The sequence below is a fragment of the Eleutherodactylus coqui genome, unplaced genomic scaffold (genome assembly GCF_035609145.1).
Source record: "Eleutherodactylus coqui strain aEleCoq1 unplaced genomic scaffold, aEleCoq1.hap1 HAP1_SCAFFOLD_471, whole genome shotgun sequence".
NCBI lineage: Eukaryota > Metazoa > Chordata > Amphibia > Anura > Eleutherodactylidae > Eleutherodactylus > Eleutherodactylus coqui.
This window is the reverse complement of record NW_027102177.1, coordinates 1-22908: the sequence shown is the minus strand read 5'-3', so window position 1 is coordinate 22908 and position 22908 is coordinate 1. Positions and strand designations below refer to the sequence as shown.

The following is a 22908-nucleotide window of genomic DNA, read 5'->3' as shown; positions in this document are numbered from 1 at the left end:
TATGGGCTTTCTGCAGTGCGAACGCACCTCCGAAAAGGAAAGAAACCTACTCACGGCCTTAAAAGTCAACGGGACCTGGGATTCCCAGCCGGTCACCCATACTGGTACTTGCCAGGCCTCAAGCTGGCTGGCGGCCGCGATCTGACAAGAGCAGGCACATTCAGCTTAGAATGCCCGTTGACAGCTCCTCCTCCTTTCCTATGGGCTTTCTGCAGTGCGAACGCACCTCCGAAAAGGAAAGAAACCTACTCACGGCCTTAAAAGTCAACGGGACCTGGGATTCCCAGCCGGTCACCCATACTGGTACTTGCCAGGCCTCAAGCTGGCTGGCGGCCGCGATCTGACGAGAGCAGGCACATTCAGCTTAGAATGCCCGTTGACAGCTCCTCCTCCTTTCCTATGGGCTTTCTGCAGTGCGAACGCACCTCCGAAAAGGAAAGAAACCTACTCACGGCCTTAAAAGTCAACGGGACCTGGGATTCCCAGCCGGTCACCCATACTGGTACTTGCCAGGCCTCAAGCTGGCTGGCGGCCGCGATCTGACGAGAGCAGGCACATTCAGCTTAGAATGCCCGTTGACAGCTCCTCCTCCTTTCCTATGGGCTTTCTGCAGTGCGAACGCACCTCCGAAAAGGAAAGAAACCTACTCACGGCCTTAAAAGTCAACGGGACCTGGGATTCCCAGCCGGTCACCCATACTGGTACTTGCCAGGCCTCAAGCTGGCTGGCGGCCGCGATCTGACGAGAGCAGGCACATTCAGCTTAGAATGCCCGTTGACAGCTCCTCCTCCTTTCCTATGGGCTTTCTGCAGTGCGAACGCACCTCCGAAAAGGAAAGAAACCTACTCACGGCCTTAAAAGTCAACGGGACCTGGGATTCCCAGCCGGTCACCCATACTGGTACTTGCCAGGCCTCAAGCTGGCTGGCGGCCGCGATCTGACGAGAGCAGGCACATTCAGCTTAGAATGCCTGGTGACAGCTCCTCCTCCTTTCCTATGGGCTTTCTGCAGTGCGAACGCACCTCCGAAAAGGAAAGAAACCTACTCACGGCCTTAAAAGTCAACGGGACCTGGGATTCCCAGCCGGTCACCCATACTGGTACTTGCCAGGCCTCAAGCTGGCTGGCGGCCGCGATCTGACGAGAGCAGGCACATTCAGCTTAGAATGCCCGTTGACAGCTCCTCCTCCTTTCCTATAGGCTTTCTGCAGTGCAAACGCACCTCCGAAACGGAAAGAAACCTACTCACGGCCTTAAAAGACAACGGGACCTGGGATTCCCAGCCGGTCACCCATACTGGTACTTGCCAGGCCTCAAAGCTGGCTGGCGGCCGCGATCTTACGAGAGCAGGCACATTCAGCTTAGAATGCCCGTTGACAGCTCCTCCTCCTTTCCTATGGGCTTTCTGCATGGGAACGCACCTCCGAAAAGGAAAGAAACCTACTCACGGCCTTAAAAGTCAACGGGACCTGGGATTCCCAGCCGGTCACCCATACTGGTACTTGCCAGGCCTCAAGCTGGCTGGCGGCCGCGATCTGACGAGAGCAGGCACATTCAGCTTAGAATGCCCGTTGACAGCTCCTCCTCCTTTCCTATGGGCTTTCTGCAGTGCGAACGCACCTTCGAAAAGGAAAGAAACCTACTCACGGCCTTAAAAGTCAACGGGACCTGGGATTCCCAGCCGGTCACCCATACTGGTACTTGCCAGGCCTCAAGCTGGCTGGCGGCCGCGATCTGACGAGAGCAGGCACATTCAGCTTAGAATGCCCGTTGACAGCTCCTCCTCCTTTCCTATGGGCTTTCTGCAGTGCGAACGCACCTCCGAAACGGAAAGAAACCTACTCACGGCCTTAAAAGTCAACGGGACCTGGGATTCCCAGCCGGTCACCCATACTGGTACTTGCCAGGCCTCAAGCTGGCTGGCGGCCGCGATCTGACGAGAGCAGGCACATTCAGCTTAGAATGCCCGTTGACAGCTCCTCCTCCTTTCCTATGGGCTTTCTGCAGTGCGAACGCACCTCCGAAACGGAAAGAAACCTACTCACGGCCTTAAAAGTCAACGGGACCTGGGATTCCCAGCCGGTCACCCATACTGGTACTTGCCAGGCCTCAAGCTGGCTGGCGGCCGCGATCTGACGAGAGCAGGCACATTCAGCTTAGAATGCCCGTTGACAGCTCCTCCTCCTTTCCTATGGGCTTTCTGCAGTGCGAACGCACCTCCGAAAAGGAAAGAAACCTACTCACGGCCTTAAAAGTCAACGGGACCTGGGATTCCCAGCCGGTCACCCATACTGGTACTTGCCAGGCCTCAAGCTGGCTGGCGGCCGCGATCTGACGAGAGCAGGCACATTCAGCTTAGAATGCCCGTTGACAGCTCCTCCTCCTTTCCTATGGGCTTTCTGCAGTGCGAACGCACCTCCGAAAAGGAAAGAAACCTACTCACGGCCTTAAAAGTCAACGGGACCTGGGATTCCCAGCCGGTCACCCATACTGGTACTTGCCAGGCCTCAAGCTGGCTGGCGGCCGTGATCTGACGAGAGCAGGCACATTCAGCTTAGAATGCCCGTTGACAGCTCCTCCTTTCCTATGGGCTTTCTGCAGTGCGAACGCACCTCCGAAACGGAAAGAAACCTACTCACGGGCTTAAAAGTCAACGGGACCTGGGATTCCCAGCCGGTCACCCATACTGGTACTTGCCAGGCCTCAAGCTGGCTGGCGGCCGCGATCTGACGAGAGCAGGCACATTCAGCTTAGAATGCCCGTTGACAGCTCCTCCGCCTTTCCTATGGGCTTTCTGCAGTGCGAACGCACCTCCGAAACGGAAAGAAACCTACTCACGGCCTTAAAAGTCAACGGGACCTGGGATTCCCAGCCGGTCACCCATACTGGTACTTGCCAGGCCTCAAGCTGGCTGGCGGCCGCGATCTGACAAGAGCAGTCACATTCAGCTTAGAATGCCCGTTGACAGCTCCTCTGCCTTTCCTATGGGCTTTCTGCAGTGCGAACGCACCTCCGAAAAGGAAAGAAACCTACTCACGGCCTTAAAAGTCAACGGGACCTGGGATTCCCAGCCGGTCACCCATACTGGTACTTGCCAGGCCTCAAGCTGGCTGGCGGCCGCGATCTGACGAGAGCAGGCACATTCAGCTTAGAATGCCCGTTGACAGCTCCTCCTCCTTTCCTATGGTCTTTCTGCAGTGCGAACGCACCTCCGAAAAGGAAAGAAACCTACTCACGGCCTTAAAAGTCAACGGGACCTGGGATTCCCAGCCGGTCACCCATACTGGTACTTGCCAGGCCTCAAGCTGGCTGGCGGCCGCGATCTGACGAGAGCAGGCACATTCAGCTTAGAATGCCCGTTGACAGCTCCTCCTCCTTTCCTATGGGGTTTCTGCAGTGCGAACGCACCTCCGAAAAGGAAAGAAACCTACTCACGGCCTTAAAAGTCAACGGGACCTGGGATTCCCAGCCGGTCACCCATACTGGTACTTGCCAGGCCTCAAGCTGGCTGGCGGCTGCGATCTGACGAGAGCAGGCACATTCAGCTTAAAATGCCCGTTGACAGCTCCTCCTCCTTTCCTATGGGCTTTCTGCAGTGCGAACGCACCTCCGAAACGGAAAGAAACCTACTCACGGCCTTAAAAGTCAACGGGACCTGGGATTCCCAGCCGGTCACCCATACTGGTACTTGCCAGGCCTCAAGCTGGCTGGCGGCCGCGATCTGACGAGAGCAGGCACATTCAGCTTAGAATGCCCGTTGACAGCTCCTCCTCCTTTCCTATGGGCTTTCTGCAGTGCGAACGCACCTCCGAAAAGGAAAGAAACCTACTCACGGCCTTAAAAGTCAACGGGACCTGGGATTCCCAGCCGGTCACCCATACTGGTACTTGCCAGGCCTCAAGCTGGCTGGCGGCCGCGATCTGACGAGAGCAGGCACATTCAGCTTAGAATGCCCGTTGACAGCTCCTCCTCCTTTCCTATGGGCTTTCTGCAGTGCGAACGCACCTCCGAAACGGAAAGAAACCTACTCACGGCCTTAAAAGTCAACGGGACCTGGGATTCCCAGCCGGTCACCCATACTGGTACTTGCCAGGCCTCAAGCTGGCTGGCGGCCGCGATCTGACGAGAGCAGGCACATTCAGCTTAGAATGCCCGTTGACAGCTCCTCCTCCTTTCCTATGGGCTTTCTGCATGCGAACGCACCTCCGAAACGGAAAGAAACCTACTCACGTCCTTAAAAGTCAACGGGACCTGGGATTCCCAGCCGGTCACCCATACTGGTACTTGCCAGGCCTCAAGCTGGCTGGCGGCCGCGATCTGACGAGAGCAGGCACATTCAGCTTAGAATGCCCGTTGACAGCTCCTCCTCCTTTCCTATGGGCTTACTGCATGCGAACGCACCTCCGAAAAGGAAAGAAACCTACTCACGGCCTTAAAAGTCAACGGGACCTGGGATTCCCAGCCGGTCACCCATACTGGTACTTGCCAGGCCTCAAGCTGGCTGGCGGCCGCGATCTGACGAGAGCAGGCACATTCAGCTTAGAATGCCCGTTGACAGCTCCTCCTCCTTTCCTATGGGCTTTCTGCAGTGCGAACGCACCTCCGAAAAGGAAAGAAACCTACTCACGGCCTTAAAAGTCAACGGGACCTGGGATTCCCAGCCGGTCACCCATACTGGTACTTGCCAGGCCTCAAGCTGGCTGGCGGCCGCGATCTGACGAGAGCAGGCACATTCAGCTTAGAATGCCCGTTGACAGCTCCTCCTCCTTTCCTATGGGCTTTCTGCAGTGCGAACGCACCTCCGAAACGGAAAGAAACCTACTCACGGCCTTAAAAGTCAACGGGACCTGGGATTCCCAGCCGGTCACCCATACTGGTACTTGCCAGGCCTCAAGCTGGCTGGCGACCGCGAATCTGACGAGAGCAGGCACATTCAGCTTAGAATGCCCGTTGACAGCTCCTCCTGCTTTCCTATGGGCTTTCTGCAGTGCGAACGCACCTCCGAACGGGAAAGAAACCTACTCACGGCTTTAAAAGTCAACGGGACCTGGGATTCCCAGCCGGTCACCCATACTGGTACTTGCCAGGCCTCAAGCTGGCTGGCGGCCACGATCTGACGAGAGCAGGCACATTCAGCTTAGAATACCCGTTGACAGCTCCTCCTCCTTTCCTATGGGCTTTCTGCAGTGCGAACGCACCTCCGAAAAGGAAAGAAACCTACTCACGGCCTTAAAAGTCAACGGGACCTGGGATTCCCAGCCGGTCACCCATACTGGTACTTGCCAGGCCTCAAGCTGGCTGGCGGCCGCGATCTGACGAGAGCAGGCACATTCAGCTTAGAATGCCCGTTGACAGCACCTCCTGCTTTCCTATGGGCTTTCTGCAGTGCGAACGCACCTCCGAAACGGAAAGAAACCTACTCACGGCCTTAAAAGTCAACGGGACCTGGGATTCCCAGCCGGTCACCCATACTGGTACTTGCCAGGCCTCAAGCTGGCTGGCGGCCGCAATCTGACGAGAGCAGGCACATTCAGCTTAGAATGCCCGTTGACAGCTCCTCCTCCTTTCCTATGGGCTTTCTGCAGTGCGAACGCACCTCCGAAAAGGAAAGAAACCTACTCACGGCCTTAAAAGTCAACGGGACCTGGGATTCCCAGCCGGTCACCCATACTGGTACTTGCCAGGCCTCAAGCTGGCTGGCGGCCGCGATCTGACAAGAGCAGGCACATTCAGCTTAGAATGCCCGTTGACAGATCCTCCTCCTTTCCTATGGGCTTTCTGCAGTGCGAACGCACCTCCGAAAAGGAAAGAAACCTACTCACGGCATTAAAAGTCAACAGGACCTGGGATTCCCAGCCGGTCACCCATACTGGTACTTGCCAGGCCTCAAGCTGGCTGGCGGCCGCGATCTGACGAGAGCAGGCACATTCAGCTTAGAATGCCCGTTGACAGCTCCTCCTCCTTTCCTATGGGCTTTCTGCAGTGCGAACGCACCTCCGAAAAGGAAAGAAACCTACTCACGGCCTTAAAAGTCAACGGGACCTGGGATTCCCAGCCGGTCACCCATACTGGTACTTGCCAGGCCTCAAGCTGGCTGGCGGCCGCGATCTGACGAGAGCAGGCACATTCAGCTTAGAATGCCCGTTGACAGCTCCTCCTCCTTTCCTATGGGCTTTCTGCAGTGCGAACGCACCTCCGAAAAGGAAAGAAACCTACTCACGGCCTTAAAGTCAACGGGACCTGGGATTCCCAGCCGGTCACCCATACTGGTACTTGCCAGGCCTCAAGCTGGCTGGCGGCCGCGATCTGACGAGAGCAGGCACATTCAGCTTAGAATGCTCGTTGACAGCTCCTCTTCCTTTCCTATGGGCTTTCTGCAGTGCGAACGCACCTCCGAAAAGGAAAGAAGCCTACTCACGGCCTTAAAAGTCAACGGGACCTGGGATTCCCAGCCGGTCACCCATACTGGTACTTGCCAGGCCTCAAGCTGGCTGGCGGCCGCGATCTGACGAGAGCAGGCACATTCAGCTTAGAATGCCCGTTGACAGCTCCTCCTCCTTTCCTATGGGCTTTCTGCAGTGCGAACGCACCTCCGAAAAGGAAAGAAACCTACTCACGGCCTTAAAAGTCAACGGGACCTGGGATTCCCAGCCGGTCACCCATACTGGTACTTGCCAGGCCTCAAGCTGGCTGGCGGCCGCGATCTGACGAGAGCAGGCACATTCAGCTTAGAATGCCCGTTGACAGCTCCTCCTCCTTTCCTATGGGCTTTCTGCAGTGCGAACGCACCTCCGAAAAGGAAAGAAACCTACTCACGGCCTTAAAAGTCAACGGGACCTGGGATTCCCAGCCGGTCACCCATACTGGTACTTGCCAGGCCTCAAGCTGGCTGGCGGCCGCGATCTGACAAGAGCAGGCACATTCAGCTTAGAATGCCCGTTGACAGCTCCTCCTCCTTTCCTATGGGCTTTCTGCAGTGCGAACGCACCTCCGAAAAGGAAAGAAACCTACTCACGGCCTTAAAAGTCAACGGGACCTGGGATTCCCAGCCGGTCACCCATACTGGTACTTGCCAGGCCTCAAGCTGGCTGGCGGCCGCGATCTGACGAGAGCAGGCACATTCAGCTTAGAATGCCCGTTGACAGCTCCTCCTCCTTTCCTATGGGCTTTCTGCAGTGCGAACGCACCTCCGAAAAGGAAAGAAACCTACTCACGGCCTTAAAAGTCAACGGGACCTGGGATTCCCAGCCGGTCACCCATACTGGTACTTGCCAGGCCTCAAGCTGGCTGGCGGCCGCGATCTGACGAGAGCAGGCACATTCAGCTTAGAATGCCCGTTGACAGCTCCTCCTCCTTTCCTATGGGCTTTCTGCAGTGCGAACGCACCTCCGAAAAGGAAAGAAACCTACTCACGGCCTTAAAAGTCAACGGGACCTGGGATTCCCAGCCGGTCACCCATACTGGTACTTGCCAGGCCTCAAGCTGGCTGGCGGCCGCGATCTGACGAGAGCAGGCACATTCAGCTTAGAATGCCCGTTGACAGCTCCTCCTCCTTTCCTATGGGCTTTCTGCAGTGCGAACGCACCTCCGAAACGGAAAGAAACCTACTCACGGCCTTAAAAGTCAACGGGACCTGGGATTCCCAGCCGGTCACCCATACTGCTACTTGCCAGGCCTCAAGCTGGCTGGCGGCCGCGATCTGACGAGAGCAGGCACATTCAGCTTAGAATGCCCGTTGACAGCTCCTCCTCCTTTCCTATGGGCTTTCTGCAGTGCGAACGCACCTCCGAAAAGGAAAGAAACCTACTCACGGCCTTAAAAGTCAACGGGACCTGGGATTCCCAGTCGGTCACCCATACTGGTACTTGCCAGGCCTCAAGCTGGCTGGCGGCCGCGATCTGACGAGAGCAGGCACATTCAGCTTAGAATGCCCGTTGACAGCTCCTCCTCCTTTCCTATGGGCTTTCTGCAGTGCGAACGCACCTCCGAAAAGGAAAGAAACCTACTCACGGCCTTAAAAGTCAACGGGACCTGGGATTCCCAGCCGGTCACCCTTACTGGTACTTGCCAGGCCTCAAGCTGGCTGGCGGCTGCGATCTGACGAGAGCAGGCACATTCAGCTTAGAATGCCTGGTGACAGCTCCTCCTCCTTTCCTATGGGCTTTCTGCAGTGCGAACGCACCTCCGAAAAGGAAAGAAACCTACTCACGGCCTTAAAAGTCAACGGGACCTGCGATTCCCAGCCGGTCACCCATACTGGTACTTGCCAGGCCTCAAGCTGGCTGGCGGCCGCGATCTGACGAGAGCAGGCACATTCAGCTTAGAATGCCCGTTGACAGCTCCTCCTCCTTTCCTATAGGCTTTCTGCAGTGCAAACGCACCTCCGAAACGGAAAGAAACCTACTCACGGCCTTAAAAGACAACGGGACCTGGGATTCCCAGCCGGTCACCCATACTGGTAATTGCCAGGCCTCAAAGCTGGCTGGCGGCCGCGATCTTACGAGAGCAGGCACATTCAGCTTAGAATGCCCGTTGACAGCTCCTCCTCCTTTCCTATGGGCTTTCTGCATGGGAACGCACCTCCGAAAAGGAAAGAAACCTACTCACGGCCTTAAAAGTCAACGGGACCTGGGATTCCCAGCCGGTCACCCATACTGGTACTTGCCAGGCCTCAAGCTGGCTGGCGGCCGCGATCTGACGAGAGCAGGCACATTCAGCTTAGAATGCCTGTTGACAGCTCCTCCTCCTTTCCTATGGGCTTTCTGCAGTGCGAACGCACCTCCGAAAAGGAAAGAAACCTACTCACGGCCTTAAAAGTCAACGGGACCTGGGATTCCCAGCCAGTCACCCATACTGGTACTTGCCAGGCCTCAAGCTGGCTGGCGGCCGCGATCTGACGAGAGCAGGCACATTCAGCTTAGAATGCCCGTTGACAGCTCCTCCTCCTTTCCTATGGGCTTTCTGCAGTGCGAACGCACCTCCGAAACGGAAAGAAACCTACTCACGGCCTTAAAAGTCAACGGGACCTGGGATTCCCAGCCGGTCACCCATACTGGTACTTGCCAGGCCTCAAGCTGGCTGGCGGCCGCGATCTGACGAGAGCAGGCACATTCAGCTTAGAATGCCCGTTGACAGCTCCTCCTCCTTTCCTATGGGCTTTCTGCAGTGCGAACGCACCTCCGAAAAGGAAAGAAACCTACTCACGGCCTTAAAAGTCAACGGGACCTGGGATTCCCAGCCGGTCACCCATACTGGTACTTGCCAGGCCTCAAGCTGGCTGGCGGCCGCGATCTGACGAGAGCAGGCACATTCAGCTTAGAATGCCCGTTGACAGCTCCTCCTCCTTTCCTATGGGCTTTCTGCAGTGCGAACGCACCTCCGAAACGGAAAGAAACCTACTCACGGCCTTAAAAGTCAACGGGACCTGGGATTCCCAGCCGGTCACCCATACTGGTACTTGCCAGGCCTCAAGCTGGCTGGCGGCCGCGATCTGACGAAAGCAGGCACATTCAGCTTAGAATGCCTGGTGACAGCTCCTCCTCCTTTCCTATGGGCTTTCTGCAGTGCGAACGCACCTCCGAAAAGGAAAGAAACCTAATCACGGCCTTAAAAGTCAACGGGACCTGGGATTCCCAGCCGGTCACCCATACTGGTACTTGCCAGGCCTCAAGCTGGCTGGCGGCCGCGATCTGACGAGAGCAGGCACATTCAGCTTAGAATGCCCGTTGACAGCTCTTCCTCCTTTCCTATAGGCTTTCTGCAGTGCGAACGCACCTCCGAAACGGAAAGAAACCTACTCACGGCCTTAAAAGTCAACGGGACCTGGGATTCCCAGCCGGTCACCCATACTGGTACTTGCCAGGCCTCAAGCTGGCTGGCGGCCGCGATCTGACAAGAGCAGGCACATTCAGCTTATAATGCCCGTTGACAGCTCCTCCGCCTTTCCTATGGGCTTTCTGCAGTGCGAACGCACCTCCGAAAAGGAAAGAAACCTACTCACGGCCTTAAAAGTCAACGGGACCTGGGATTCCCAGCCGGTCACCCATACTGGTACTTGCCAGGCCTCAAGCTGGCTGGCGGCCGCGATCTGACGAGAGCAGGCACATTCAGCAAAAATTGCCCGTTGACAGCTCCTCCTCCTTTCCTATGGGCTTTCTGCAGTGCGAACGCACCTCCGAAAAGGAAAGAAACCTACTCACGGCCTTAAAAGTCAACGGGACCTGGGATTCCCAGCCGGTCACCCATACTGGTACTTGCCAGGCCTCAAGCTGGCTGGCGGCCGCGATCTGACGAGAGCAGGCACATTCAGCTTAGAATGCCCGTTGACAGCTCCTCCTCCTTTCCTATGGGCTTTCTGCAGTGCGAACGCACCTCCGAAAAGGAAAGAAACCTACTCACGGCCTTAAAAGTCAACGGGACCTAGGATTCCCAGCCGGTCACCCATACTGGTACTTGCCAGGCCTCAAGCTGGCTGGCGGCCGCGATCTGACGAGAGCAGGCACATTCAGCTTAGAATGCCCGTTGACAGCTCCTCCTCCTTTCCTATGGGCTTTCTGCAGTGCGAACGCACCTCCGAAAAGGAAAGAAACCTACTCACGGCCTTAAAAGTCAACGGGACCTGGGATTCCCAGCCGGTCACCCATACTGGTACTTGCCAGGCCTCAAGCTGGCTGGCGGCCGCGATCTGACGAGAGCAGGCACATTCAGCTTAGAATGCCCGTTGACAGCTCCTCCTCCTTTCCTATGGGCTTTCTGCAGTGCGAACGCACCTCCGAAAAGGAAAGAAACCTACTCACGGCCTTAAAAGTCAACGGGACCTGGGACTCCCAGCCGGTCAGCCATACTGGTACTTGCCAGGCCTCAAGCTGGCTGGCGGCCGCGATCTGACGAGAGCAGGCACATTCAGCTTAGAATGCCCGTTGACAGCTCCTCCTCTTTTCCTATGGGCTTTCTGCAGTGCGAACGCACCTCCGAAAAGGAAAGAAACCTACTCACGGCCTTAAAAGTCAACGGGACCTGGGATTCCCAGCCGGTCACCCATACTGGTACTTGCCAGGCCTCAAGCTGGCTGGCGGCCGCGATCTGACGAGAGCAGGCACATTCAGCTTAGAATGCCCGTTGACAGCTCCTCCTCCTTTCCTATGGGCTTTCTGCAGTGCGAACGCACCTCCGAAAAGGAAAGAAACCTACTCACGGCCTTAAAAGTCAACGGGACCTGGGATTCCCAGCCGGTCACCCATACTGGTACTTGCCAGGCCTCAAGCTGGCTGGCGGCCGCGATCTGACGAGAGCAGGCACATTCAGCTTAGAATGCCCATTGACAGCTCCTCCTCCTTTCCTATGGGCTTTCTGCAGTGCGAACGCACCTCCGAAAAGGAAAGAAACCTACTCACGGCTTTAAAAGTCAACGGGACCTGGGATTCCCAGCCGGTCACCCATACTGGTACTTGCCAGGCCTCAAGCTGGCTGGCGGCCGCGATCTGACGAGAGCAGGCACATTCAGCTTAGAATGCCCGTTGACAGCTCCTCCTCCTTTCCTATGGGCTTTCTGCAGTGTGAACGCACCTCCGAAACGGAAAGAAACCTACTCACAGCCTTAAAAGTCAACGGGACCTGGGATTCCCAGCCGGTCACCCATACTGGTACTTGCCAGGCCTCAAGCTGGCTGGCGGCCGCGATCTGACGAGAGCAGGCACATTCAGCTTAGAATGCCCGTTGACAGCTCCTCCTCCTTTCCTATAGGCTTTCTGCAGTGCGAACGCACCTCCGAAAAGGAAAGAAACCTACTCACGGCCTTAAAAGTCAACGGGACCTGGGATTCCCAGCCGGTCACCCATACTGGTACTTGCCAGGCCTCAAGCTGGCTGGCGGCCGCGATCTGACGAGAGCAGACACATTCAGCTTAGAATGCCCGTTGACAGCTCCTCCTCCTTTCCTATGGGCTTTCTGCAGTGCGAACGCACCTCCGAAAAGGAAAGAAACCTACTCACGGCCTTAAAAGTCAACGGGACCTGGGACTCCCAGCCGGTCACCCATACTGGTACTTGCCAGGCCTCAAGCTGGCTGGCGGCCGCGATCTGACGAGAGCAGGCACATTCAGCTTAGAATGCCCGTTGACAGCTCCTCCTCCTTTCCTATGGGCTTTCTGCAGTGCGAACGCACCTCCGAAAAGGAAAGAAACCTACTCACGGCCTTAAAAGGCAACGGGACCTGGGATTCCCAGCCGGTCACCCATACTGGTACTTGCCAGGCCTCAAGCTGGCTGGCGGCCGCGATCTGACGAGAGCAGGCACATTCAGCTTAGAATGCCCGTTGACAGCTCCTCCTCCTTTCCTATGGGCTTTCTGCAGTGCGAACGCACCTCCGAAAAGGAAAGAAACCTACTCACGGCCTTAAAAGTCAACGGGACCTGGGATTCCCAGCCGGTCACCCATACTGGTGCTTGCCAGGCCTCAAGCTGGCTGGCGGCCGCGATCTGACGAGAGCAGGCACATTCAGCTTAGAATGCCCGTTGACAGCTCCTCCTCCTTTCCTATGGGCTTTCTGCAGTGCGAACGCACCTCCGAAAAGGAAAGAAACCTACTCACGGCCTTAAAAGTCAACGGGACCTGGGATTCCCAGCCGGTCACCCATACTGGTACTTGCCAGGCCTCAAGCTGGCTGGCGGCCGCGATCTGACGAGAGCAGGCACATTCAGCTTAGAATGCCCGTTGACAGCTCCTCCTCCTTTCCTATGGGCTTTCTGCAGTGCGAACGCACCTCCGAAACGGAAAGAAACCTACTCACGGCCTTAAAAGTCAACGGGACCTGGGATTCCCAGCCGGTCACCCATACTGGTACTTGCCAGGCCTCAAGCTGGCTGGCTGCCGCGATCTGACGAGAGCAGGCACATTCAGCTTAGAATGCCCGTTGACAGCTCCTCCTCCTTTCCTATGGGCTTTCTGCAGTGCGAACGCACCTCCGAAAAGGAAAGAAACCTACTCACGGCCTTAAAAGTCAACGGGACCTGGGATTCCCAGCCGGTCACCCATACTGGTACTTGCCAGGCCTCAAGCTGGCTGGCGGCCGCGATCTGACGAGAGCAGGCACATTCAGCTTAGAATGCCCGTTGACAGCTCCTCCTCCTTTCCTATGGGCTTTCTGCAGTGCGAACGCACCTCCGAAAAGGAAAGAAACCTACTCACGGCCTTAAAAGTCAACGGGACCTGGGATTCCCAGCCGGTCACCCATACTGGTACTTGCCAGGCCTCAAGCTGGCTGGCGGCCGCGATCTGACGAGAGCAGGCACATTCAGCTTAGAATGCCCGTTGACAGCTCCTCCTCCTTTCCTATGGGCTTTCTGCAGTGCGAACGCACCTCCGAAAAGGAAAGAAACCTACTCACGGCCTTAAAAGTCAATGGGACCTGGGATTCCCAGCCGGTCTCCCATACTTGTACTTGCCAGGCCTCAAGCTGGCTGGCGGCCGCGATCTGACGAGAGCAGGCACATTCAGCTTAGAATGCCCGTTGACAGCTCCTCCTCCTTTCCTATGGGCTTTCTGCAGAGCGAACGCACCTCCGAAAAGGAAAGAAACCTACTCACGGCCTTAAAGTCAACGGGACCTGGGATTCCCAGCCGGTCACCCATACTGGTACTTGCCAGGCCTCAAGCTGGCTGGCGGCCGCGATCTGACGAGAGCAGGCACATTCAGCTTAGAATGCCCGTTGACAGCTCCTCCTCCTTTCCTATGGGCTTTCTGCAGTGCGAACGCACCTCCGAAAAGAAAAGAAACCTACTCACGGCCTTAAAAGTCAACGGGACCTGGGATTCCCAGCCGGTCACCCATACTGGTACTTGCCAGGCCTCAAGCTGGCTGGCGGCCGCGATCTGACGAGAGCAGGCACATTCAGCTTAGAATGCCCGTTGACAGCTCCTCCTCCTTTCCTATGGGCTTTCTGCAGTGCGAACGCACCTCCGAAACGGAAAGAAACCTACTCACGGCCTTAAAAGTCAACGGGACCTGGGATTCCCAGCCGGTCACCCATACTGGTACTTGCCAGGCCTCAAGCTGGCTGGCGGCCGCGATCTGACGAGAGCAGGCACATTCAGCTTAGAATGCCCGTTGACAGCTCCTCCTCCTTTCCTATGGGCTTTCTGCAGTGCGAACGCACCTCCGAAAAGGAAAGAAACCTACTCACGGCCTTAAAAGTCAACGGGACCTGGGATTCCCAGCCGGTCACCCATACTGGTACTTGCCAGGCCTCAAGCTGGCTGGCGGCCGCGATCTGACGAGAGCAGGCACATTCAGCTTAGAATGCCTGTTGACAGCTCCTCCTCCTTTCCTATGGGCTTTCTGCAGTGCGAACGCACCTCCGAAAAGGAAAGAAACCTACTCACGGCCTTAAAAGTCGACGGGACCTGGGATTCCCAGCCGGTCACCCATACTGGTACTTGCCAGACCTCAAGCTGGCTGGCGGCCGCGATCTGACGAGAGCAGGCATATTCAGCTTAGAATGCCCGTTGACAGCTCCTCCTCCTTTCCTATGGGCTTTCTGCAGTGGGAACGCACCTCCGAAAAGGAAAGAAACCTACTCACGGCCTTAAAAGTCAATGGGACCTGGGATTCCCAGCCGGTCATCCATACTGGTACTTGCCAGGCCTCAAGCTGGCTGGCGGCCGCGATCTGACGAGAGCAGGCACATTCAGCTTAGAATGCCCGTTGACAGCTCCTCCTCCTTTCCTATGGGCTTTCTGCAGTGCGAACGCACCTCCGAAACGGAAAGAAACCTACTCACGGCCTTAAAAGTCAACGGGACCTGGGATTCCCAGCCGGTCACCCATACTGGTACTTGCCAGGCCTCAAGCTGGCTGGCGGCCGCGATCTGACGAGAGCAGGCACATTCAGCTTAGAATGCCCGTTGACAGCTCCTCCTCCTTTCCTATGGGCTTTCTGCAGTGCGAACGCACCTCCGAAAAGGAAAGAAACCTACTCACGGCCTTAAAAGTCAACGGGACCTGGGATTCCCAGCCGGTCACCCATACTGGTACTTGCCAGGCCTCAAGCTGGCTGGCGGCCGCGATCTGACGAGAGCAGGCACATTCAGCTTAGAATGCCCGTTGACAGCTCCTCCTCCTTTCCTATGGGCTTTCTGCAGTGCGAACGCACCTCCGAAACGGAAAGAAACCTACTCACGGCCTTAAAAGTCAACGGGACCTGGGATTCCCAGCCGGTCACCCATACTGGTACTTGCCAGGCCTCAAGCTGGCTGGCGGCCGCGATCTGACGAGAGCAGGCACATTCAGCTTAGAATGCCCGTTGACAGCTCCTCCTCCTTTCCTATGGGCTTTCTGCAGTGCGAACGCACCTCCGAAAAGGAAAGAAACCTACTCACGGCCTTAAAAGTCAACGGGACCTGGGATTCCCAGCCGGTCACCCATACTGGTACTTGCCAGGCCTCAAGCTGGCTGGCGGCCGCGATCTGACGAGAGCAGGCACATTCAGCTTAGAATGCCCGTTGACAGCTCCTCCTCCTTTCCTATGGGCTTTCTGCAGTGCGAACGCACCTCCGAAAAGGAAAGAAACCTACTCACGGCCTTAAAAGTCAACGGGACCTGGGATTCCCAGCCGGTCACCCATACTGGTACTTGCCAGGCCTCAAGCTGGCTGGCGGCCGCGATCTGACGAGAGCAGGCACATTCAGCTTAGAATGCCCGTTGACAGCTCCTCCTCCTTTCCTATGGGCTTTCTGCAGTGCGAACGCACCTCCGAAAAGGAAAGAAACCTACTCACGGCCTTAAAAGTCAACGGGACCTGGGATTCCCAGCCGGTCACCCATACTGGTACTTGCCAGGCCTCAAGCTGGCTGGCGGCCGCGATCTGACGAGAGCAGGCACATTCAGCTTAGAATGCCCGTTGACAGCTCCTCCTCCTTTCCTATGGGCTTTCTGCAGTGCGAACGCACCTCCGAAAAGGAAAGAAACCTACTCACGGCCTTAAAAGTCAACGGGACCTGGGATTCCCAGCCGGTCACCCATACTGGTACTTGCCAGGCCTCAAGCTGGCTGGCGGCCGCGATCTGACGAGAGCAGGCACATTCAGCTTAGAATGCCCGTTGACAGCTCCTCCTCCTTTCCTATGGGCTTTCTGCAGTGCGAACGCACCTCCGAAAAGGAAAGAAACCTACTCACGGCCTTAAAAGTCAACGGGACCTGGGATTCCCAGCCGGTCACCCATACTGGTACTTGCCAGGCCTCAAGCTGGCTGGCGGCCGCGATCTGACGAGAGCAGGCACATTCAGCTTAGAATGCCCGTTGACAGCTCCTCCTCCTTTCCTATGGGCTTTCTGCAGTGCGAACGCACCTCCGAAAAGGAAAGAAACCTACTCACGGCCTTAAAAGTCAACGGGACCTGGGATTCCCAGCCGGTCACCCATACTGGTACTTGCCAGGCCTCAAGCTGGCTGGCGGCCGCGATCTGACGAGAGCAGGCACATTCAGCTTAGAATGCCCGTTGACAGCTCCTCCTCCTTTCCTATGGGCTTTCTGCAGTGCGAACGCACCTCCGAAAAGGAAAGAAACCTACTCACGGCCTTAAAAGTCAACGGGACCTGGGATTCCCAGCCGGTCACCCATACTGGTACTTGCCAGGCCTCAAGCTGGCTGGCGGCCGCGATCTGACGAGAGCAGGCACATTCAGCTTAGAATGCCCGTTGACAGCTCCTCCTCCTTTCCTATGGGCTTTCTGCAGTGCGAACGCACCTCCGAAAAGGAAAGAAACCTACTCACGGCCTTAAAAGTCAACGGGACCTGGGATTCCCAGCCGGTCACCCATACTGGTACTTGCCAGGCCTCAAGCTGGCTGGCGGCCGCGATCTGACGAGAGCAGGCACATTCAGCTTAGAATGCCCGTTGACAGCTCCTCCTCCTTTCCTATGGGCTTTCTGCAGTGCGAACGCACCTCCGAAACGGAAAGAGACCTACTCACGGCCTTTAAAATCAACGGGACCTGGGATTCCCAGCCGGTCACCCATACTGGTACTTGCCAGGCCTCAAGCTGGCTGGCGGCCGCGATCTGACGAGAGCAGGCACATTCAGCTTAGAATGCCCGTTGACAGCTCCTCCTCCTTTCCTATGGGCTTTCTGCAGTGCGAACGCACCTCCGAAAAGGAAAGAAACCTACTCACGGCCTTAAAAGTCAACGGGACCTGGGATTCCCAGCCGGTCACCCATACTGGTACTTGCCAGGCCTCAAGCTGGCTGGCGGCCGCGATCTGACGAGAGCAGGCACATTCAGCTTAGAATGCCCGTTGACAGCTCCTCCTCCTTTCCTATGGGCTTTCTGCAGTGCGAACGCACCTCCGAAAAGGAAAGAAACCTACTCACGGCCTTAAAAGTCAACGGGACCTGGGATTCCCAGCCGGTCACCCATAATGGTACTTGCCAGGCCTCAAGCTGGCTGGCGGCCGCGATCTGACGAGAGCAGGCACATTCAGCTTAGAATGCCCGTTGACAGCTCCTCCTCCTTTCCTATGGGCTTTCTGCAGTGCGAACGCACCTCCGAAACGGAAAGAAACCTACTCACGGCCTTAAAAGTCAACGGGACCTGGGATTCCCAGCCGGTCACCCATACTGGTACTTGCCAGGCCTCAAGCTGGCTGGCGGCCGCGATCTGACGAGAGCAGGCACATTCAGCTTAGAATGCCCGTTGACAGCTCCTCCTCCTTTCCTATGGGCTTTCTGCAGTGCGAACGCACCTCCGAAAAGGAAAGAAACCTACTCACGGCCTTAAAAGTCAACGGGACCTGGGATTCCCAGCCGGTCACCCATACTGGTACTTGCCAGGCCTCAAGCTGGCTGGCGGCCGCGATCTGACGAGAGCAGGCACATTCAGCTTAGAACGCCTGTTGACAGCTCCTCCTCCTTTCCTATGGGCTTTCTGCAGTGCGAACGCACCTCCGAAAAGGAAAGAAACCTACTCACGGCCTTAAAAGTCAACGGGACCTGGGATTCCCAGCCGGTCACCCATACTGGTACTTGCCAGGCCTCAAGCTGGCTGGCGGCCGCGATCTGACGAGAGCAGGCACATTCAGCTTAGAATGCCCGTTGACAGCTCCTCCTCCTTTCCTATGGGCTTTCTGCAGTGCGAACGCACCTCCGAAAAGGAAAGAAACCTACTCACGGCCTTAAAAGTCAACGGGACCTGGGATTCCCAGCCGGTCACCCATACTGGTACTTGCCAGGCCTCAAGCTGGCTGGTGGCCGCGATCTGACGAGAGCAGGCACATTCAGCTTAGAATGCCCGTTGACAGCTCCTCCTCCTTTCCTATGGGCTTTCTGCAGTGCGAACGCACCTCCGAAACGGAAAGAAACCTACTCACGGCCTTAAAAGTCAACGGGACCTGGGATTCCCAGCCGGTCACCCATACTGGTACTTGCCAGGCCTCAAGCTGGCTGGCGGCCGCGATCTGACGAGAGCAGGCACATTCAGCTTAGAATGCCCGTTGACAGCTCCTCCTCCTTTCCTATGGGCTTTCTGCAGTGCGAACGCACCTCCGAAACGGAAAGAAACCTACTCACGGCCTTAAAAGTCAACGGGACCTGGGATTCCCAGCCGGTCACCCATACTGGTACTTGCCAGGCCTCAAGCTGGCTGGCGGCCGCGATCTGACGAGAGCAGGCACATTCAGCTTAGAATGCCCGTTGACAGCTCCTCCTCCTTTCCTATGGACTTTCTGCAGTGCGAACGCACCTCCGAAAAGGAAAGTAACCTACTCACGGCCTTAAAAGTCAACGGGACCTGGGATTCCCAGCCGGTCACCCATACTGGTACCTGACAGGCCTCAAGCTGGCTGGCGGCCGCGATCTGACGAGAGCAGGCACATTCAGCTTAGAATGCCCGTTGACAGCTCCTCCTCCTTTCCTATGGGCTTTCTGCAGTGCGAACGCACCTCCGAAAAGGAAAGAAACCTACTCACGGCCTTAAAAGTCAACGGGACCTGGGATTCCCAGCCGGTCACCCATACTGGTACTTGCCAGGCCTCAAGCTGGCTGGCGGCTGCGATCTGACGAGAGCAGGCACATTCAGCTTAGAATGCCCGTTGACAGCTCCTCCTCCTTTCCTATGGGCTTTCTGCAGTGCGAACGCACCTCCGAAAAGGAAAGAAACCTACTCACGGCCTGAAAAGTCAACGGGACCTGGGATTCCCAGCCGGTCACCCATACTGGTACTTGCCAGGCCTCAAGCTGGCTGGCGGCCGCGATCTGACGAGAGCAGGCACATTCAGCTTAGAATGCCCGTTGACAGCTCCTCCTCCTTTCCTATGGGCTTTCTGCAGTGCGAACGCACCTCCGAAACGGAAAGAAACCTACTCACGGCCTTAAAAGTCAACGGGACCTGGGATTCCCAGCCGGTCACCCATACTGGTACTTGCCAGGCCTCAAGCTGGCTGGCGGCCGCGATCTGACGAGAGCAGGCACATTCAGCTTAGAATGCCCGTTGACAGCTCCTCCTCCTTTCCTATGGACTTTCTGCAGTGCGAACGCACCTCCGAAAAGGAAAGTAACCTACTCACGGCCTTAAAAGTCAACGGGACCTGGGATTCCCAGCCGGTCACCCATACTGGTACCTGACAGGCCTCAAGCTGGCTGGCGGCCGCGATCTGACGAGAGCAGGCACATTCAGCTTAGAATGCCCGTTGACAGCTCCTCCTCCTTTCCTATGGGCTTTCTGCAGTGCGAACGCACCTCCGAAAAGGAAAGAAACCTACTCACGGCCTTAAAAGTCAACGGGACCTGGGATTCCCAGCCGGTCACCCATACTGGTACTTGCCAGGCCTCAAGCTGGCTGGCGGCTGCGATCTGACGAGAGCAGGCACATTCAGCTTAGAATGCCCGTTGACAGCTCCTCCTCCTTTCCTATGGGCTTTCTGCAGTGCGAACGCACCTCCGAAAAGGAAAGAAACCTACTCACGGCCTTAAAAGTCAACGGGACCTGGGATTCCCAGCCGGTCACCCATAATGGTACTTGCCAGGCCTCAAGCTGGCTGGCGGCCGCGATCTGACGAGAGCAGGCACATTCAGCTTAGAATGCCCGTTGACAGCTCCTCCTCCTTTCCTATGGGCTTTCTGCAGTGCGAACGCACCTCCGAAACGGAAAGAAACCTACTCACGGCCTTAAAAGTCAACGGGACCTGGGATTCCCAGCCGGTCACCCATACTGGTACTTGCCAGGCCTCAAGCTGGCTGGCGGCCGCGATCTGACGAGAGCAGGCACATTCAGCTTAGAATGCCCGTTGACAGCTCCTCCTCCTTTCCTATGGGCTTTCTGCAGTGCGAACGCACCTCCGAAAAGGAAAGAAACCTACTCACGGCCTTAAAAGTCAACGGGACCTGGGATTCCCAGCCGGTCACCCATACTGGTACTTGCCAGGCCTCAAGCTGGCTGGCGGCCGCGATCTGACGAGAGCAGGCACATTCAGCTTAGAACGCCTGTTGACAGCTCCTCCTCCTTTCCTATGGGCTTTCTGCAGTGCGAACGCACCTCCGAAAAGGAAAGAAACCTACTCACGGCCTTAAAAGTCAACGGGACCTGGGATTCCCAGCCGGTCACCCATACTGGTACTTGCCAGGCCTCAAGCTGGCTGGCGGCCGCGATCTGACGAGAGCAGGCACATTCAGCTTAGAATGCCCGTTGACAGCTCCTCCTCCTTTCCTATGGGCTTTCTGCAGTGCGAACGCACCTCCGAAAAGGAAAGAAACCTACTCACGGCCTTAAAAGTCAACGGGACCTGGGATTCCCAGCCGGTCACCCATACTGGTACTTGCCAGGCCTCAAGCTGGCTGGTGGCCGCGATCTGACGAGAGCAGGCACATTCAGCTTAGAATGCCCGTTGACAGCTCCTCCTCCTTTCCTATGGGCTTTCTGCAGTGCGAACGCACCTCCGAAACGGAAAGAAACCTACTCACGGCCTTAAAAGTCAACGGGACCTGGGATTCCCAGCCGGTCACCCATACTGGTACTTGCCAGGCCTCAAGCTGGCTGGCGGCCGCGATCTGACGAGAGCAGGCACATTCAGCTTAGAATGCCCGTTGACAGCTCCTCCTCCTTTCCTATGGGCTTTCTGCAGTGCGAACGCACCTCCGAAAAGGAAAGAAACCTACTCACGGCCTGAAAAGTCAACGGGACCTGGGATTCCCAGCCGGTCACCCATACTGGTACTTGCCAGGCCTCAAGCTGGCTGGCGGCCGCGATCTGACGAGAGCAGGCACATTCAGCTTAGAATGCCCGTTGACAGCTCCTCCTCCTTTCCTATGGGCTTTCTGCAGTGCGAACGCACCTCCGAAACGGAAAGAAACCTACTCACGGCCTTAAAAGTCAACGGGACCTGGGATTCCCAGCCGGTCACCCATACTGGTACTTGCCAGGCCTCAAGCTGGCTGGCGGCCGCGATCTGACGAGAGCAGGCACATTCAGCTTAGAATGCCCGTTGACAGCTCCTCCTCCTTTCCTATGGACTTTCTGCAGTGCGAACGCACCTCCGAAAAGGAAAGAAACCTACTCACGGCCTTAAAAGTCAACGGGACCTGGGATTCCCAGCCGGTCACCCATACTGGTACCTTGACAGGCCTCAAGCTGGCTGGCGGCCGCGATCTGACGAGAGCAGGCACATTCAGCTTAGAATGCCCGTTGACAGCTCCTCCTCCTTTCCTATGGGCTTTCTGCAGTGCGAACGCACCTCCGAAACGGAAAGAAACCTACTCACGGCCTTAAAAGTCAATGGGACCTGGGATTCCCAGCCGGTCACCCATACTGGTACTTGCCAGGCCTCAAGCTGGCTGGCGGCCGCGATCTGACGAGAGCAGGCACATTCAGCTTAGAATGCCCGTTGACAGCTCCTCCTCCTTTCCTATGGGCTTTCTGCAGTGCGAACGCACCTCCGAAAAGGAAAGAAACCTACTCACGGCCTTAAAAGTCAACGGGACCTGGGATTCCCAGCCGGTCACCCATACTGGTACTTGCCAGGCCTCAAGCTGGCTGGCGGCCGCGATCTGACGAGAGCAGGCACATTCAGCTTAGAATGCCCGTTGACAGCTCCTCCTCCTTTCCTATGGGCTTTCTGCAGTGCGAACGCACCTCCGAAAAGGAAAGAAACCTACTCACGGCCTTAAAAGTCAACGGGACCTGGGATTCCCAGCCGGTCACCCATACTGGTACTTGCCAGGCCTCAAGCTGGCTGGCGGCCGCGATCTGACGAGAGCAGGCACATTCAGCTTAGAATGCCCGTTGACAGCTCCTCCTCCTTTCCTATGGGCTTTCTGCAGTGCGAACGCACCTCCGAAAAGGAAAGAAACCTACTCACGGCCTTAAAAGTCAACGGGACCTGGGATTCCCAGCCGGTCACCCATACTGGTACTTGCCAGGCCTCAAGCTGGCTGGCGGCCGCGATCTGACGAGAGCAGGCACATTCAGCTTAGAATGCCCGTTGACAGCTCCTCCTCCTTTCCTATGGGCTTTCTGCAGTGCGAACGCACCTCCGAAAAGGAAAGAAACCTACTCACGGCCTTAAAAGTCAACGGGACCTGGGATTCCCAGCCGGTCACCCATACTGGTACTTGCCAGGCCTCAAGCTGGCTGGCGGCCGCGATCTGACGAGAGCAGGCACATTCAGCTTAGAATGCCCGTTGACAGCTCCTCCTCCTTTCCTATGGGCTTTCTGCAGTGCGAACGCACCTCGAGAAAGGAAAGAAACCTACTCACGGCCTTAAAAGTCAACGGGACCTGGGATTCCCAGCCGGTCACCCATACTGGTACTTGCCAGGCCTCAAGCTGGCTGGCGGCCGCGATCTGACGAGAGCAGGCACATTCAGCTTAGAATGCCCGTTGACAGCTCCTCCTCCTTTCCTATGGGCTTTCTGCAGTGCGAACGCACA

The 22908-nt window shown here is 56.7% G+C and overlaps 104 pseudogenes; all 104 read right to left on the bottom strand.

Moving 5' to 3' along the window:
• Positions 1-63: 63 nt before the first annotated feature.
• Positions 64-182, bottom strand: LOC136599214 (5S ribosomal RNA; annotated as a pseudogene).
• Positions 183-262: 80 nt separating this feature from the next.
• Positions 263-381, bottom strand: LOC136598956 (5S ribosomal RNA; annotated as a pseudogene).
• Positions 382-461: 80 nt separating this feature from the next.
• Positions 462-580, bottom strand: LOC136598955 (5S ribosomal RNA; annotated as a pseudogene).
• An 80-nt stretch (positions 581-660) lies between these two features.
• LOC136598954 (5S ribosomal RNA) lies at positions 661-779 on the bottom strand (annotated as a pseudogene).
• A 279-nt stretch (positions 780-1058) lies between these two features.
• On the bottom strand, positions 1059-1177 carry LOC136598953 (5S ribosomal RNA; annotated as a pseudogene).
• A 279-nt stretch (positions 1178-1456) lies between these two features.
• Positions 1457-1575, bottom strand: LOC136598951 (5S ribosomal RNA; annotated as a pseudogene).
• Positions 1576-1655: 80 nt separating this feature from the next.
• On the bottom strand, positions 1656-1774 carry LOC136598950 (5S ribosomal RNA; annotated as a pseudogene).
• An 80-nt stretch (positions 1775-1854) lies between these two features.
• On the bottom strand, positions 1855-1973 carry LOC136598949 (5S ribosomal RNA; annotated as a pseudogene).
• Positions 1974-2053: 80 nt separating this feature from the next.
• On the bottom strand, positions 2054-2172 carry LOC136598948 (5S ribosomal RNA; annotated as a pseudogene).
• Positions 2173-2252: 80 nt separating this feature from the next.
• On the bottom strand, positions 2253-2371 carry LOC136598946 (5S ribosomal RNA; annotated as a pseudogene).
• An 80-nt stretch (positions 2372-2451) lies between these two features.
• On the bottom strand, positions 2452-2570 carry LOC136599208 (5S ribosomal RNA; annotated as a pseudogene).
• Positions 2571-2647: 77 nt separating this feature from the next.
• LOC136598945 (5S ribosomal RNA) lies at positions 2648-2766 on the bottom strand (annotated as a pseudogene).
• A 279-nt stretch (positions 2767-3045) lies between these two features.
• On the bottom strand, positions 3046-3164 carry LOC136598944 (5S ribosomal RNA; annotated as a pseudogene).
• Positions 3165-3244: 80 nt separating this feature from the next.
• Positions 3245-3363, bottom strand: LOC136598943 (5S ribosomal RNA; annotated as a pseudogene).
• An 80-nt stretch (positions 3364-3443) lies between these two features.
• LOC136599135 (5S ribosomal RNA) lies at positions 3444-3562 on the bottom strand (annotated as a pseudogene).
• Positions 3563-3642: 80 nt separating this feature from the next.
• LOC136599131 (5S ribosomal RNA) lies at positions 3643-3761 on the bottom strand (annotated as a pseudogene).
• Positions 3762-3841: 80 nt separating this feature from the next.
• On the bottom strand, positions 3842-3960 carry LOC136599119 (5S ribosomal RNA; annotated as a pseudogene).
• Positions 3961-4040: 80 nt separating this feature from the next.
• On the bottom strand, positions 4041-4159 carry LOC136599106 (5S ribosomal RNA; annotated as a pseudogene).
• A 79-nt stretch (positions 4160-4238) lies between these two features.
• LOC136599094 (5S ribosomal RNA) lies at positions 4239-4357 on the bottom strand (annotated as a pseudogene).
• A 79-nt stretch (positions 4358-4436) lies between these two features.
• LOC136599082 (5S ribosomal RNA) lies at positions 4437-4555 on the bottom strand (annotated as a pseudogene).
• Positions 4556-4635: 80 nt separating this feature from the next.
• Positions 4636-4754, bottom strand: LOC136598942 (5S ribosomal RNA; annotated as a pseudogene).
• An 80-nt stretch (positions 4755-4834) lies between these two features.
• LOC136599256 (5S ribosomal RNA) lies at positions 4835-4954 on the bottom strand (annotated as a pseudogene).
• An 80-nt stretch (positions 4955-5034) lies between these two features.
• LOC136599237 (5S ribosomal RNA) lies at positions 5035-5153 on the bottom strand (annotated as a pseudogene).
• Positions 5154-5233: 80 nt separating this feature from the next.
• On the bottom strand, positions 5234-5352 carry LOC136598940 (5S ribosomal RNA; annotated as a pseudogene).
• An 80-nt stretch (positions 5353-5432) lies between these two features.
• Positions 5433-5551, bottom strand: LOC136599200 (5S ribosomal RNA; annotated as a pseudogene).
• An 80-nt stretch (positions 5552-5631) lies between these two features.
• On the bottom strand, positions 5632-5750 carry LOC136599213 (5S ribosomal RNA; annotated as a pseudogene).
• Positions 5751-5830: 80 nt separating this feature from the next.
• LOC136599125 (5S ribosomal RNA) lies at positions 5831-5949 on the bottom strand (annotated as a pseudogene).
• Positions 5950-6029: 80 nt separating this feature from the next.
• On the bottom strand, positions 6030-6148 carry LOC136598939 (5S ribosomal RNA; annotated as a pseudogene).
• Positions 6149-6227: 79 nt separating this feature from the next.
• On the bottom strand, positions 6228-6346 carry LOC136599198 (5S ribosomal RNA; annotated as a pseudogene).
• An 80-nt stretch (positions 6347-6426) lies between these two features.
• LOC136598938 (5S ribosomal RNA) lies at positions 6427-6545 on the bottom strand (annotated as a pseudogene).
• Positions 6546-6625: 80 nt separating this feature from the next.
• On the bottom strand, positions 6626-6744 carry LOC136598937 (5S ribosomal RNA; annotated as a pseudogene).
• An 80-nt stretch (positions 6745-6824) lies between these two features.
• On the bottom strand, positions 6825-6943 carry LOC136599212 (5S ribosomal RNA; annotated as a pseudogene).
• Positions 6944-7023: 80 nt separating this feature from the next.
• On the bottom strand, positions 7024-7142 carry LOC136598936 (5S ribosomal RNA; annotated as a pseudogene).
• Positions 7143-7222: 80 nt separating this feature from the next.
• Positions 7223-7341, bottom strand: LOC136598934 (5S ribosomal RNA; annotated as a pseudogene).
• Positions 7342-7421: 80 nt separating this feature from the next.
• LOC136598933 (5S ribosomal RNA) lies at positions 7422-7540 on the bottom strand (annotated as a pseudogene).
• An 80-nt stretch (positions 7541-7620) lies between these two features.
• Positions 7621-7739, bottom strand: LOC136599192 (5S ribosomal RNA; annotated as a pseudogene).
• Positions 7740-7819: 80 nt separating this feature from the next.
• On the bottom strand, positions 7820-7938 carry LOC136599021 (5S ribosomal RNA; annotated as a pseudogene).
• A 279-nt stretch (positions 7939-8217) lies between these two features.
• Positions 8218-8336, bottom strand: LOC136599195 (5S ribosomal RNA; annotated as a pseudogene).
• A 279-nt stretch (positions 8337-8615) lies between these two features.
• LOC136599233 (5S ribosomal RNA) lies at positions 8616-8734 on the bottom strand (annotated as a pseudogene).
• Positions 8735-8814: 80 nt separating this feature from the next.
• LOC136599188 (5S ribosomal RNA) lies at positions 8815-8933 on the bottom strand (annotated as a pseudogene).
• An 80-nt stretch (positions 8934-9013) lies between these two features.
• LOC136598932 (5S ribosomal RNA) lies at positions 9014-9132 on the bottom strand (annotated as a pseudogene).
• An 80-nt stretch (positions 9133-9212) lies between these two features.
• On the bottom strand, positions 9213-9331 carry LOC136598931 (5S ribosomal RNA; annotated as a pseudogene).
• Positions 9332-9610: 279 nt separating this feature from the next.
• LOC136599070 (5S ribosomal RNA) lies at positions 9611-9729 on the bottom strand (annotated as a pseudogene).
• Positions 9730-10207: 478 nt separating this feature from the next.
• LOC136598929 (5S ribosomal RNA) lies at positions 10208-10326 on the bottom strand (annotated as a pseudogene).
• Positions 10327-10406: 80 nt separating this feature from the next.
• Positions 10407-10525, bottom strand: LOC136599166 (5S ribosomal RNA; annotated as a pseudogene).
• An 80-nt stretch (positions 10526-10605) lies between these two features.
• LOC136598928 (5S ribosomal RNA) lies at positions 10606-10724 on the bottom strand (annotated as a pseudogene).
• Positions 10725-10804: 80 nt separating this feature from the next.
• Positions 10805-10923, bottom strand: LOC136599246 (5S ribosomal RNA; annotated as a pseudogene).
• Positions 10924-11003: 80 nt separating this feature from the next.
• On the bottom strand, positions 11004-11122 carry LOC136598927 (5S ribosomal RNA; annotated as a pseudogene).
• Positions 11123-11202: 80 nt separating this feature from the next.
• Positions 11203-11321, bottom strand: LOC136599146 (5S ribosomal RNA; annotated as a pseudogene).
• Positions 11322-11401: 80 nt separating this feature from the next.
• LOC136598926 (5S ribosomal RNA) lies at positions 11402-11520 on the bottom strand (annotated as a pseudogene).
• Positions 11521-11600: 80 nt separating this feature from the next.
• LOC136598925 (5S ribosomal RNA) lies at positions 11601-11719 on the bottom strand (annotated as a pseudogene).
• Positions 11720-11799: 80 nt separating this feature from the next.
• Positions 11800-11918, bottom strand: LOC136599194 (5S ribosomal RNA; annotated as a pseudogene).
• An 80-nt stretch (positions 11919-11998) lies between these two features.
• Positions 11999-12117, bottom strand: LOC136599145 (5S ribosomal RNA; annotated as a pseudogene).
• Positions 12118-12197: 80 nt separating this feature from the next.
• Positions 12198-12316, bottom strand: LOC136599163 (5S ribosomal RNA; annotated as a pseudogene).
• Positions 12317-12396: 80 nt separating this feature from the next.
• On the bottom strand, positions 12397-12515 carry LOC136599248 (5S ribosomal RNA; annotated as a pseudogene).
• Positions 12516-12595: 80 nt separating this feature from the next.
• On the bottom strand, positions 12596-12714 carry LOC136598924 (5S ribosomal RNA; annotated as a pseudogene).
• An 80-nt stretch (positions 12715-12794) lies between these two features.
• Positions 12795-12913, bottom strand: LOC136598916 (5S ribosomal RNA; annotated as a pseudogene).
• Positions 12914-12993: 80 nt separating this feature from the next.
• LOC136598922 (5S ribosomal RNA) lies at positions 12994-13112 on the bottom strand (annotated as a pseudogene).
• An 80-nt stretch (positions 13113-13192) lies between these two features.
• LOC136598921 (5S ribosomal RNA) lies at positions 13193-13311 on the bottom strand (annotated as a pseudogene).
• Positions 13312-13589: 278 nt separating this feature from the next.
• Positions 13590-13708, bottom strand: LOC136598920 (5S ribosomal RNA; annotated as a pseudogene).
• Positions 13709-13788: 80 nt separating this feature from the next.
• On the bottom strand, positions 13789-13907 carry LOC136598918 (5S ribosomal RNA; annotated as a pseudogene).
• An 80-nt stretch (positions 13908-13987) lies between these two features.
• LOC136598917 (5S ribosomal RNA) lies at positions 13988-14106 on the bottom strand (annotated as a pseudogene).
• Positions 14107-14186: 80 nt separating this feature from the next.
• LOC136599232 (5S ribosomal RNA) lies at positions 14187-14305 on the bottom strand (annotated as a pseudogene).
• Positions 14306-14385: 80 nt separating this feature from the next.
• Positions 14386-14504, bottom strand: LOC136599260 (5S ribosomal RNA; annotated as a pseudogene).
• An 80-nt stretch (positions 14505-14584) lies between these two features.
• On the bottom strand, positions 14585-14703 carry LOC136599258 (5S ribosomal RNA; annotated as a pseudogene).
• Positions 14704-14783: 80 nt separating this feature from the next.
• On the bottom strand, positions 14784-14902 carry LOC136599288 (5S ribosomal RNA; annotated as a pseudogene).
• An 80-nt stretch (positions 14903-14982) lies between these two features.
• LOC136599287 (5S ribosomal RNA) lies at positions 14983-15101 on the bottom strand (annotated as a pseudogene).
• An 80-nt stretch (positions 15102-15181) lies between these two features.
• On the bottom strand, positions 15182-15300 carry LOC136599286 (5S ribosomal RNA; annotated as a pseudogene).
• Positions 15301-15380: 80 nt separating this feature from the next.
• On the bottom strand, positions 15381-15499 carry LOC136599285 (5S ribosomal RNA; annotated as a pseudogene).
• Positions 15500-15579: 80 nt separating this feature from the next.
• On the bottom strand, positions 15580-15698 carry LOC136599283 (5S ribosomal RNA; annotated as a pseudogene).
• Positions 15699-15778: 80 nt separating this feature from the next.
• Positions 15779-15897, bottom strand: LOC136599281 (5S ribosomal RNA; annotated as a pseudogene).
• An 80-nt stretch (positions 15898-15977) lies between these two features.
• LOC136599280 (5S ribosomal RNA) lies at positions 15978-16096 on the bottom strand (annotated as a pseudogene).
• Positions 16097-16176: 80 nt separating this feature from the next.
• On the bottom strand, positions 16177-16295 carry LOC136599279 (5S ribosomal RNA; annotated as a pseudogene).
• Positions 16296-16375: 80 nt separating this feature from the next.
• Positions 16376-16494, bottom strand: LOC136599278 (5S ribosomal RNA; annotated as a pseudogene).
• An 80-nt stretch (positions 16495-16574) lies between these two features.
• Positions 16575-16693, bottom strand: LOC136599277 (5S ribosomal RNA; annotated as a pseudogene).
• An 80-nt stretch (positions 16694-16773) lies between these two features.
• LOC136599276 (5S ribosomal RNA) lies at positions 16774-16892 on the bottom strand (annotated as a pseudogene).
• An 80-nt stretch (positions 16893-16972) lies between these two features.
• LOC136599158 (5S ribosomal RNA) lies at positions 16973-17091 on the bottom strand (annotated as a pseudogene).
• Positions 17092-17171: 80 nt separating this feature from the next.
• Positions 17172-17290, bottom strand: LOC136599275 (5S ribosomal RNA; annotated as a pseudogene).
• Positions 17291-17370: 80 nt separating this feature from the next.
• LOC136599134 (5S ribosomal RNA) lies at positions 17371-17489 on the bottom strand (annotated as a pseudogene).
• Positions 17490-17569: 80 nt separating this feature from the next.
• On the bottom strand, positions 17570-17688 carry LOC136599274 (5S ribosomal RNA; annotated as a pseudogene).
• Positions 17689-17967: 279 nt separating this feature from the next.
• On the bottom strand, positions 17968-18086 carry LOC136599272 (5S ribosomal RNA; annotated as a pseudogene).
• An 80-nt stretch (positions 18087-18166) lies between these two features.
• Positions 18167-18285, bottom strand: LOC136598959 (5S ribosomal RNA; annotated as a pseudogene).
• An 80-nt stretch (positions 18286-18365) lies between these two features.
• LOC136599271 (5S ribosomal RNA) lies at positions 18366-18484 on the bottom strand (annotated as a pseudogene).
• An 80-nt stretch (positions 18485-18564) lies between these two features.
• Positions 18565-18683, bottom strand: LOC136599058 (5S ribosomal RNA; annotated as a pseudogene).
• An 80-nt stretch (positions 18684-18763) lies between these two features.
• LOC136599243 (5S ribosomal RNA) lies at positions 18764-18882 on the bottom strand (annotated as a pseudogene).
• An 80-nt stretch (positions 18883-18962) lies between these two features.
• Positions 18963-19081, bottom strand: LOC136599270 (5S ribosomal RNA; annotated as a pseudogene).
• An 80-nt stretch (positions 19082-19161) lies between these two features.
• Positions 19162-19280, bottom strand: LOC136599269 (5S ribosomal RNA; annotated as a pseudogene).
• An 80-nt stretch (positions 19281-19360) lies between these two features.
• LOC136599266 (5S ribosomal RNA) lies at positions 19361-19479 on the bottom strand (annotated as a pseudogene).
• An 80-nt stretch (positions 19480-19559) lies between these two features.
• Positions 19560-19678, bottom strand: LOC136599241 (5S ribosomal RNA; annotated as a pseudogene).
• Positions 19679-19758: 80 nt separating this feature from the next.
• On the bottom strand, positions 19759-19877 carry LOC136599161 (5S ribosomal RNA; annotated as a pseudogene).
• Positions 19878-19957: 80 nt separating this feature from the next.
• On the bottom strand, positions 19958-20076 carry LOC136599133 (5S ribosomal RNA; annotated as a pseudogene).
• An 80-nt stretch (positions 20077-20156) lies between these two features.
• Positions 20157-20275, bottom strand: LOC136599254 (5S ribosomal RNA; annotated as a pseudogene).
• A 279-nt stretch (positions 20276-20554) lies between these two features.
• LOC136599242 (5S ribosomal RNA) lies at positions 20555-20673 on the bottom strand (annotated as a pseudogene).
• An 80-nt stretch (positions 20674-20753) lies between these two features.
• LOC136598971 (5S ribosomal RNA) lies at positions 20754-20872 on the bottom strand (annotated as a pseudogene).
• An 80-nt stretch (positions 20873-20952) lies between these two features.
• Positions 20953-21071, bottom strand: LOC136599230 (5S ribosomal RNA; annotated as a pseudogene).
• Positions 21072-21151: 80 nt separating this feature from the next.
• LOC136599217 (5S ribosomal RNA) lies at positions 21152-21270 on the bottom strand (annotated as a pseudogene).
• An 80-nt stretch (positions 21271-21350) lies between these two features.
• Positions 21351-21469, bottom strand: LOC136599205 (5S ribosomal RNA; annotated as a pseudogene).
• An 80-nt stretch (positions 21470-21549) lies between these two features.
• Positions 21550-21669, bottom strand: LOC136599257 (5S ribosomal RNA; annotated as a pseudogene).
• Positions 21670-21749: 80 nt separating this feature from the next.
• On the bottom strand, positions 21750-21868 carry LOC136599206 (5S ribosomal RNA; annotated as a pseudogene).
• Positions 21869-21948: 80 nt separating this feature from the next.
• LOC136599193 (5S ribosomal RNA) lies at positions 21949-22067 on the bottom strand (annotated as a pseudogene).
• Positions 22068-22147: 80 nt separating this feature from the next.
• On the bottom strand, positions 22148-22266 carry LOC136599181 (5S ribosomal RNA; annotated as a pseudogene).
• An 80-nt stretch (positions 22267-22346) lies between these two features.
• Positions 22347-22465, bottom strand: LOC136599169 (5S ribosomal RNA; annotated as a pseudogene).
• An 80-nt stretch (positions 22466-22545) lies between these two features.
• On the bottom strand, positions 22546-22664 carry LOC136599155 (5S ribosomal RNA; annotated as a pseudogene).
• Positions 22665-22744: 80 nt separating this feature from the next.
• LOC136599143 (5S ribosomal RNA) lies at positions 22745-22863 on the bottom strand (annotated as a pseudogene).
• Positions 22864-22908: the final 45 nt, after the last annotated feature.